General features: G+C 38.2%; 1 long non-coding RNA gene and 1 pseudogene across 1 annotated transcript; one reads left to right on the top strand and one right to left on the bottom strand.

The window, feature by feature from the left end:
- Positions 1–4,616: 4,616 nt before the first annotated feature.
- Positions 4,617–6,734, bottom strand: LOC149101088 (uncharacterized). The gene is made up of 2 exons (XR_016203098.1): positions 5,806–6,734; positions 4,617–5,713 (listed from the first exon to the last, which is right to left on the bottom strand). It is a non-coding gene; the product is annotated as an uncharacterized LOC149101088 (long non-coding RNA).
- A 1,044-nt stretch (positions 6,735–7,778) lies between these two features.
- LOC149101087 (adenosine receptor A3-like) lies at positions 7,779–8,612 on the top strand (annotated as a pseudogene).
- Positions 8,613–9,688: the final 1,076 nt, after the last annotated feature.

The following is a 9,688-nucleotide window of genomic DNA, read 5'->3' as shown; positions in this document are numbered from 1 at the left end:
CTATCTCTGTTTATGCTAAACTCGACCTTAAACCCACTCCTCTACTGCTGGAAGATAAAGAAAATAAGTCAAGCAGTCATGGACACGCTCAGACGGTTTCCTTGTTTCTGGACGAAGCCGTCATGTTGAACGTGAAACTCGTGTAACCAAACGACAGGTTTTTGTTTTTGTGTGTAGGAAAACAATGACTTGGTTAACCCTATTCAGAACCGGGAGAGGGACCCGAGACCGGCAGGGGAGGACTCCTATATGGAAAGGCTGGAGATGTTCGTCGGAAAATTTGAATTAAACCATTAAAGGTGACCAATCTCTGTGTGTTGAAGCTTTATTTTACCCCTAAAAGACCCCAAAAGATACCACTTTAAACGTAATAGCTCGATTACCATCCGCTGGTCTGGAAAAAAGTCGGCGCTAGTAGACCGAACTTGAGAGACCAATGGAAATCGAGCCTAAAAACCCAAATAAAAGTGTTTTTTGCTATTATTTTTTCGAGTGCGCCCTAAAACATACTTTAACTGCTAAAACTAGTGGGGTTGCGTAATGAAAACTCCAGCTAAGACGAGAATCCTTCATTTATACACCTGAGCGAGACCAAGAGCATCCCCGACCTTTCCAAGTGAGAGTCCATCTCCACAGTGACCCGAGACTTACGTTTCCATGATAGTGGTATTTTAGTGGGCATTTTTTCCCAATTTTGCAATTTTCTTGAAACAAAAACTTGAAGCAAGTAAAAACGAGCGATAAAAACGAACGACGTTTCGGAGTCGACATGACACTATTTCCAAGTTAAAAAAGATAAGAAATAAACTGTGAGAAAAAGTTTAACATAATAAATACTTAATTAATATGCAATGTCACGCAAACAGTTTTGCCAGGATTGAGTCTGATTGGACATTGTCAATTTATCGACATTTGTTTCACCTAGGCAACACGTCGACAGCAAATTGGTGTAAAAGTTCTTTTGCAAGCTAAATTATTCACAAAAAGGTGTTTTGTAACGTCATGACCACAAAAGGTGTGATGTGACACTTAACATCACTTTTATGCACTTGATATGATGAAATATAAGCAGTTCTTTCCGAAATATCTAGCAGAGTAGTTCTGTTTGTTGATAAAATGGGCTTTTGGAAACATTGATGTTCTCTGCTAGGGGTCTTGGAATAGCCTCAAGCACCAACCTTAAGAGTTTCTGTACATCCCAGAAAGATTGCTCAGAATAAGAAATTTCACTCCGGAACTGACTTTGGGTCACTGGTTAAGGGCTCATTAACTGATCTTTTCGAGCCGTTGTTAGGGAAAATTCTTTCTCATATAACCTCATCATTTTGAGTTAGTTCAGAGCTATTTCATGTGTTGTAACTATTTCATGGTCAGTAACACTAGTGAAGACGTCATCAGCGCACGCCAGTGGTCATGTGACTAATACACAAAAGATGCAAATGTTCCTAGGCAAATTGCTTTATCGGGATTTTTTTCATTGATTTAATATTTTAATTTTACTCCTCTTTACGCTGTGCATAGATTTTGTTTCATTTCTAAAAGGTCAGATTTTGAGAGAATTTCAAAATATTGAAAAATTCGTAATTTTCTGAAAAAAGCATAATTTCGGAAAAGAAATGCGTAGCTATGTTTCTAACGTTGGCTTTAATCGAAATTCGTCGAAAAAGGCTGGATTTATTGGAAAACCGCGTTTCCTTTACCATTTAAAGAAACCGGAAGTGCGCCCGATATATAGTGGAAGTTACTCTATTAGCGCGTGCGCAATTTACACTACCAGGGAACTTTGGTAAGATCAAACAAAGCCATGCGGAGTTAGTTTTTCTACTAGCTCTTAAGAAAAGTTCAGGCTGCGCAAGGTCATATAAAGGCAGGGTTTGCAACCAAAATTACTGCCTTTAAGAAAACAGGTGGCTACATGACGTGAATTACCCCCTGAAGGCAAAGTCGAACTTTAAATTCTGTGTTTACCTTATTACAAAGACCGTTGCGTGATCTTTGAGGCCACCGCAAAAAAGGTTTCTTATCTGCTAAGCGTACGAACTAATTGAACATAACACGCTGTATATGTTTATTCAAGTATGAAAGATAAACATTTTGAGTACATTTAGTATGGGCTGGTCCATGCGAAAAAGGTTGTATTGCCAATAATTTAATGTCAAAGTTTGAGTGCTTTTTCTACAAACAACACGAGCTGCAGCTCGCAAGATTTTCAGTAGCAATAGTCAGCGTTAAAGAAAAAATCAATTTGGTTCCGAAATGAGGGATTTTCTTGTCGGGAGAGTAAAAACTTTCCTTTGTTGAACCACACACTTGAGTATTTGAATCCTCTCTAGCTGAAAGGTTTTATTATCAGGCTATGAATAGTTCAAATGCCTCCCGTTCCCAAATTGTGTTAATTATACAAGTTCAAAAGACAGTGCGGGAGTTAAAAAATAAAATAAAGACATCGCCTCTTGTATATAAAACAACTGTACCTAACAACAGGAATAATTGTGCGAGTGAGGCAGAACATTGTACAGGCGGCGTATAATGTTTGATCAGCTATTTTGTTATTTTGTGATCGTATCCGGAGTAATAAAGGTAGATTTTAGTTTTATCAGCTGAAGCGGAAGGCTGACAACATTACTCATATCACTCAAACCGAATAAAATCATATCGTGGCACGAAACACAACGAAAGCATGGTTACGTCAATAATGCATGCATAATATTATTTCAAAAGACGCTCAAGTGCATCATCTTAACCAAAGCCGGGTCATCTACAGAGAAGACTTTACACCTGAAAGTGACTGCACTGACTTTCAAGGTGTCTCAACTGAAAAGAAAGTTCATTAATTCTGTTTGGTAGAATTCTACTAGTAGTATGCTAATGTAGATGCTGCAATCTGATTGGCTGAGCTACTGGTATACTATCGATCAGCCATTAGAGTGCAGTAGCTGTCGGTCGTCCACGAAATGCGACGTTTTCATCGTTTTTTCAAAGTTTTGGAAGAAAGTTTAGATGTAAATGGGTAATTAAATTCCTGAGAAGACTAAAAGAAGGACATTGACGGTTTCTTGACTTTAAAACTTGAAACTATTGAAAAAACAGATGAGCGCGTGTAAACAACTGCAAATTTATCAAAGGCAATTCAGTACCTGCGATTTTGCTAAAGTGTAAGGTTCAATACTACGTAGAAAAATAATTAGAAACCATTATTTGCGTTAATTTCAGTTAGACATTCTCTAAAGCAATTAGATTATTCGCTCTTGATTTGTATGAAGCGATAGTTGATACGGTCTTCGGCCACATCAAATATAACCTCATAGAAATCTCGAGCTCATAATCTAATTGTTAATTAGAATATTGACTCTGGGTTATTAAAAGCATATTAAAGCGTATACTAAGCCGTAATTTAAGGTTATTACATATGTAGTGAACACATAAAAACTGATATTTTCTATTTTCGTCTGTTCTAGAACAGTGCTATCTGTCTTGCCTGTAATGCTAAGTGCTTGAGAAATACTTTACCGGCATGCATTTCCTGATAGTGAAACGGAAATTGTCACCCACGAACAAAAAAGGAGCCATTACGATAATCTAACAAATATTGGCAGATTGTCTCTGCACTTCAGTGGTTTTTAATTTATAAGAACCCTGAAACGCTATTCTCATTTTCCCGATCGACATGATAACTTCTTCAACAATTTCCTTTCTGTTTTTCGGATAGCATTTACAAAACGTTGGAAGTTCATGATTCAATTTTCACAAAATAAACCAACTGGAGTTAATCTGTTTACCCTGTATAACACGTACATATCGTGTGACCATCTAAAAGCAATTATAGCGTGCTAATTATTGCCTGGGATGCCTGTGGCAGGCCACGGTAAGGTTTGCCTGGGGTTCCTTTTCCACTGTCGACGAAAATCGACAAATTTGATTGACAATGAAATGCACGTCACAGCTGGAAAGTCCTATTTTTATTGGGTTAAACTTGGAAGCACATGCAAGATGACATGTTTTTGACAAGAGTAAAAGTAATGTTATTTCCAAAGAATCTGCGATTCTGGCAAGGAGTAGCTTGTGTAGACAGTGTAGTACTCTTAACAACGTGTACTTGTTCAGGAAATAAACATAAGGTAAGACATTTTAGAAGGCGTTTCGACTTTGTGTATTGAATTGAACTGTGAAAATTGCATAGAGTTCGCGGTTCATCCATTCCGTGTTACGCATCGAGCCAACGAGTTCACTGTTCACTTGACCTTTTTGCCAAACGAGCCGACGAGTTTAGCAACCGCACCTGCGTGTTCATCCGGCCTACGTGCCTAACGCTTAGTCTAAACAAGAAGTTTGAAGCAACTTTGACACACGATATTTATGAAATCAGAGTATTCAAAAATCAAGGAGTCCATCACGGAAAACATCGACAAAAACCATTTCAAAAATTGGCTCAGATATTTGTTGGTTTGCAAGTGAAGATATTTAAGCCTCGAGAGTTTTACTCTATCGAAACTTTCACAGTTCAATCCATGAGTCGACAATCGTACTACGCGTATGTTTAAGGTTTTGTGTATTCTTGCTAACAATGTGCTAACTTGTTTACCAGAACGCACATGTAAATAGTGCTTGCGAGAAGGTTTATTCCAGTCGATGTTTATTTTATTTTCAGTGTTCCACTGTTAACATTTATAAATACAAAGGGAAATATTTGTTAAGAAGAATTCCTCGTGCTTCTCATGGAAGCTTTAATCGTTTCGTGATCTCAAATAAACACGCACACATTCTCAATGGGAGTATACCAACTCGTACCAAAGAAACAGATAAATGTCACCGCCATCAGCGAACTGCAACGGGGACAAACGACCGAAGAAAACATTTCATGAATTATTGCTTAACTCACTCAGGAAAGTTTTCATTTGCAGTAGACTCTTTTCTTGAACTTGACTATGCAATCTTGAATGATTTTATAAGACATATTGCACGAAATGAATTTTTTGAAGTGTCACATCAGGCATTTTATTTGGTTAGAAAATTTATTTGCTTCAGAAATTGATATGGCAGCCATTCGAGAACCAGTGTGGGCTTATTCAAGGTATCAGTGTACACGAAATTTGATCATTTTTCCAAAAAACTGTTCTTCGCTATTTCAGACAGATCTTATTGCAATCTTTCATTTCAAAAAAAAAATCCTGTGAAAAAAGATTGATTCTACGCAAAGTTATTAGCGAAAAACGTTTCCTACCATAAATTATCTCTAATTGATAGTTGTCAACATGTTCTCGTGAGAAGTAAATTTCCATTAAAAGATCAGGTGACAGACGTGGTGTTGTGCGATTTTCACACGTTTGCGTTTGTGTTTTAAAATTGGTCGTCGACGAGTTACTTCGAGTGTTTTGCTTTTGTAGATTATAGATTTAAAAGTTTATGGTATATCTATTCCATGTCGTCATAGAAAAAAAGCAAAAGTCCTTGTCCTTTTGCAAGTGCGAAGAAACCTTCAAAGAGGAAAAATCTTTCGAATTCATTCATTAAGGATCGAACTGATGTGTTAGCTGCTAACGACTGAGGTTCCTACTTTGAGCAGGAGAAGTTGATTGCTCTAATCATAGACTACAATCCTTGGCGCTTTCGCCGTTCGAAGTGGTAACGTCTTGGTCTGCACGCGTACGTCCCCGTGGGTTTCCTTTCCCTTGTTTACGCGAACGCTTTTCACCTGTCTTCGGCATCTCTCAACCTGTTTCGTTAGATGTAATGTGAATCCACATTAGCTAGGGCATTTAAAAAATGGAAAACGAAAAATTGAACGAACATTATTTCCTTACTAACCCTGTTGCGCGAGCGGCGGAATTCAGATCTTGCAAAGGATATTTCCCGCCAGGAGCAACATTTGAACTCGCTTTGCCATTGATATGAGCTCTGTTGTTAAAGTAAAACAAGCCTTCACTTGGTCGATCAACGGGTCATTAATTTCCACGCGTTTTGTGTAATTATCTCATTACAACGGAAGAACGCCCCAAAGTATATTTTCCTTCATATCTCGAAACGGCTATCTTTAAAACAGAGAACTGGGAATCGGAGAATGGGAATAGGGAACGGAGAACGGGAATGGGAAACGGGCAACGGGAATGGGGAACGGGAACGGAAATGGGGAACGGGCAACGGGCAACGGGGAATCTTTAAAAGCGGGAATCTTTAAAATAGGGAATCTTTAAAAGCGGGAATCTTTAAATTGGGGAATCTTTAAAAGCAGGAATCTTTAAAATGGGAATCTTTACAAGCGGGAATCTTTAAAACGGGGAATCTTTAAAAGCGGGAATCTTTAAAATGGGGAATCTTTAAAGTGAGGAATCGTTAAAAGCGGGAATCTTTCACACGGGGTTCTTTAAAACCGGGAATCTTTAAAATGGGGAATATTTAATCGCGTTAATTAATCTTTACTGAAAAGTGAGCCAGAATACCTCAATTTCGCACCGGAAGCTATTAGTCTGTCACATGTATCAACTCAAGAGGTACAAATGCAGCTGTAAAATTTATTCATTGTAATTATATTGTACGCTATTAAAGCACATCGGATTAGCAGGATAGTGGAGCGATTCGATTCTCACTCTTTGAGATCCGTTACACCGACCGAAGAATCGAACCGCCTGGATTTATCTTAACTCCGGACTGTGACGTTTTTATATTGAGTTTCGCAGCGATAGATATTTGTCCTAGCCTTATCACGTGCTAATGGAACGACTTACGACTTAACGACAAATCAAAGAAAAACACATTTTTGGTTATTTAATCGAAAAAACAACAGTCCCCTAAATCTGATTTTGACATGACGTCGCTAAAATTCAAACTACAAAACTATTGATCCTCCTGAGATTTTACTCCCATGATGTATAAGAGCAGCTGAAAACTAATATTCATACAAATTTTCACTCCAAGTGGTTCTTGGTTTTGTAATAGATTACGCTTGAATTTCTAAGCTTTTGCGTGACGCGGCATTTACATGACGGGCAAGAGAGCTGTCATGTTGGTTGAAAAAGTGACTTATTTCGGGGAATTTGGCTATCTGAACAGTTTATGTATTAGAAAAAGTATTATTTTTAAAATGTTTTCGAGGTCGTGGAGAGATAAATTCTCACGTTTGTAGCAAAACTCAGTGACAGATGTTTCTGCTGGTTCCCTGCCGCCATCCGGATGGGTACCAGCATGGTTTCTCCATGAAAATCCCTATAAATTTGGGTAAAAAATTTCTCCGCATATTTTGCGCCTGAATCTTGGCGAGAGTCTTTGTATATTTACCTTCTTTCTTTTCAAGATTCTGGACTTTATCTATTGAACTGTTTTGATTTATTTTGAACGAAGTGACACTGAAAATCTGGCCTCATTACAAAAAAACAAAAACAAAAACAAAAACAAATATCATTTTACACGTTGCAACACTACTTCAGCCAGTTTTGATGCCATTTCTAAACACCATGCTCACTCTCGTTCCATCTTGTCGATCACCCGGAAAGAGACTACTCGCACAGTAATTTTCTGACCACCCTATTTTCCACTACAAGCACAGTGACGGTTTCTTCATGATCAACACTTTCCACAGTAATTTCTATGGCTGATGTAACTGACTAATCGTGGCACTTTACTAGTAACTTCACAATTCATTCCAATACTACGCTCACTTGCCAAAGCATCCCACGGAGTCTTATTACTTTCTAGTAATCAGATAAGACAACTAAGCCGGTGTTATTATCTTCTACATGAAGCATATTAATTGCAATAGTGTTGACTCCAACAGAGGGCGACAAACTAAAGGAACATTCTACACTTCTAACGAAAAGCTGAGAGAAAAGCAAGAAAATGGCGAACGTAACTGAAAATGTTGGATGCGTGACACATCAAAAGATTGTGTACTCGGCAGTAAACAGTACTCTAGTTGTAATTGCCTTTTTGGGAAATGTTTTGGGTCATTGTTGCTCTTCGAGAGCTGTCGTCCCTGCATCCGCCATCAAAACTATTGTTGGGTTGTCTTGCCTGCACCGATCTCTGTCTGGGTATGATCACACAGCCTCTCCACGTTGTCCTTTTGTCATCACCAGAAGATTCCCAAGCTCAGAACTATATTTTCATTGTTTTTAATAGCTTGACTGCAATGCTCGGTGAAGTGTCTTTGCTGACACTGACTGCAGTAAGCGTGGACAGACTTCTTGTCCTGTTAATGGGACTAAGGTACAGACAGGTGGTAACCTTAAGACGTGCATGGATTCTTGTTGCTGTGTTTTGACTCTTTAGCATTACGGTTGCAATGATATTTTTCAACTTTCGTATTACCATTTTCATGATTTCTATAGCGAATGGAGGAGGAATTTCGCTGAACATAGAACGGTACCAAACAAACTATGTCCAGTGCATTATGGGTACAAATTACACTAGTGGCTTGTTATCTTCCATGTGCTATCGTAGCTACAATATTCGCCATCACGAAAGCGCACGCACAGTAACTTGATCTTTCTTTGGAAGCAGCGCTAACTGTTGTTTTGTGCAACTCATCTCAGAGCCCATTTCTGTACCGCTGGAAGATGAAAGAAACAGGGCAAGCAGTGAAGGTCACGATCAGACAGTTTTGTTGTTTCTCTTGTTAACTATACAATGCCCTAGTTGTAACTGCGACTTGCCCTAAGTGTTTCAGAGACTAACGCTTAGTGTGCATTACTATATTGGCCAATTTGGAGTTGCACAGGTAACTGGGGCGAGTGTCAAATTTCAAACGATCGATAAGTGACACAACCACATGAAAGATCACTTTGAGATTGGTTTTTCGACCAACTTTGAGGCTTTTAGGTTGAAGTAAGACAAGGTTATGAACTTTTAAACATTGTTTTGAATTAACCGTACCTGTGTAAACGAATCTTTACCTTTGTAAGAACTGTAAAATTACATCATGTACCCACTAATTGCAAGAAGCTAAACTCAACTTTCAATAAACTTTACAATCGATGAATTCATTTGTTACCATTTTGAACTAGCATTACGAAAAGAAGCTAGCTATATAGAACTATCGTTCCCTCTCTAATTTCTCAGTGTTTTTTAGCCTGGTTTGTCTTATTTTGAAATACTCATAACCTTTATAAAACGCAGTGGTCGCTAGACAGTAGTGAATAGAGGGAAATGGTTAAGAAGGCCGGTAAACATCGAGAATAAAACAAACAGGCTAAGATTTATGTTAGAAGGTCCTTGACCCTGCACATGTTTTGTTTTATACTCATTGACTATGCATGAATTACATAATCTTCCTGATTGGTTAGTCGTATGAGCACAAATAATCACCTTCTGTATTTTCCCAGGTTTTGTGCAGGATCAACTCCAAAAATAGCCAACAAAAACCTACAACAAAGAACTTTGCCAGGTTTCACAACCATTTTCCTCTACTAACTATGGTTAGACACCAAACGTTTTCATGGTAAAGTTAAACGAGGAGAAAAGAATAGGAAGAGTGTGAAAATATTTAATCAGCCAAATCAATTAAGCGGTACCTGTTGTACAACCACTGATACAGAAGTTAAAATATTTCACGAAATGAAGCCTTTCCAGTCCGGTGCTGGTGCTAGACGAGCAAAGCCACCTAAAATGTACATTAATATTTGTGCAATGATGTTGGATAGAAAACTATAGCATTGCTATTCATATTGGTGGACTCAATGCAAACGTTCAGACTTTT

This window comes from Orbicella faveolata, unplaced genomic scaffold, assembly GCF_042242905.1.
Source record: "Orbicella faveolata isolate gen_17 unplaced genomic scaffold, um_ofav_v1 contig_4, whole genome shotgun sequence".
NCBI classification, from domain to species: domain Eukaryota; kingdom Metazoa; phylum Cnidaria; class Anthozoa; order Scleractinia; family Merulinidae; genus Orbicella; species Orbicella faveolata.
This window is presented reverse-complemented; position numbering and strand designations above follow the sequence as displayed.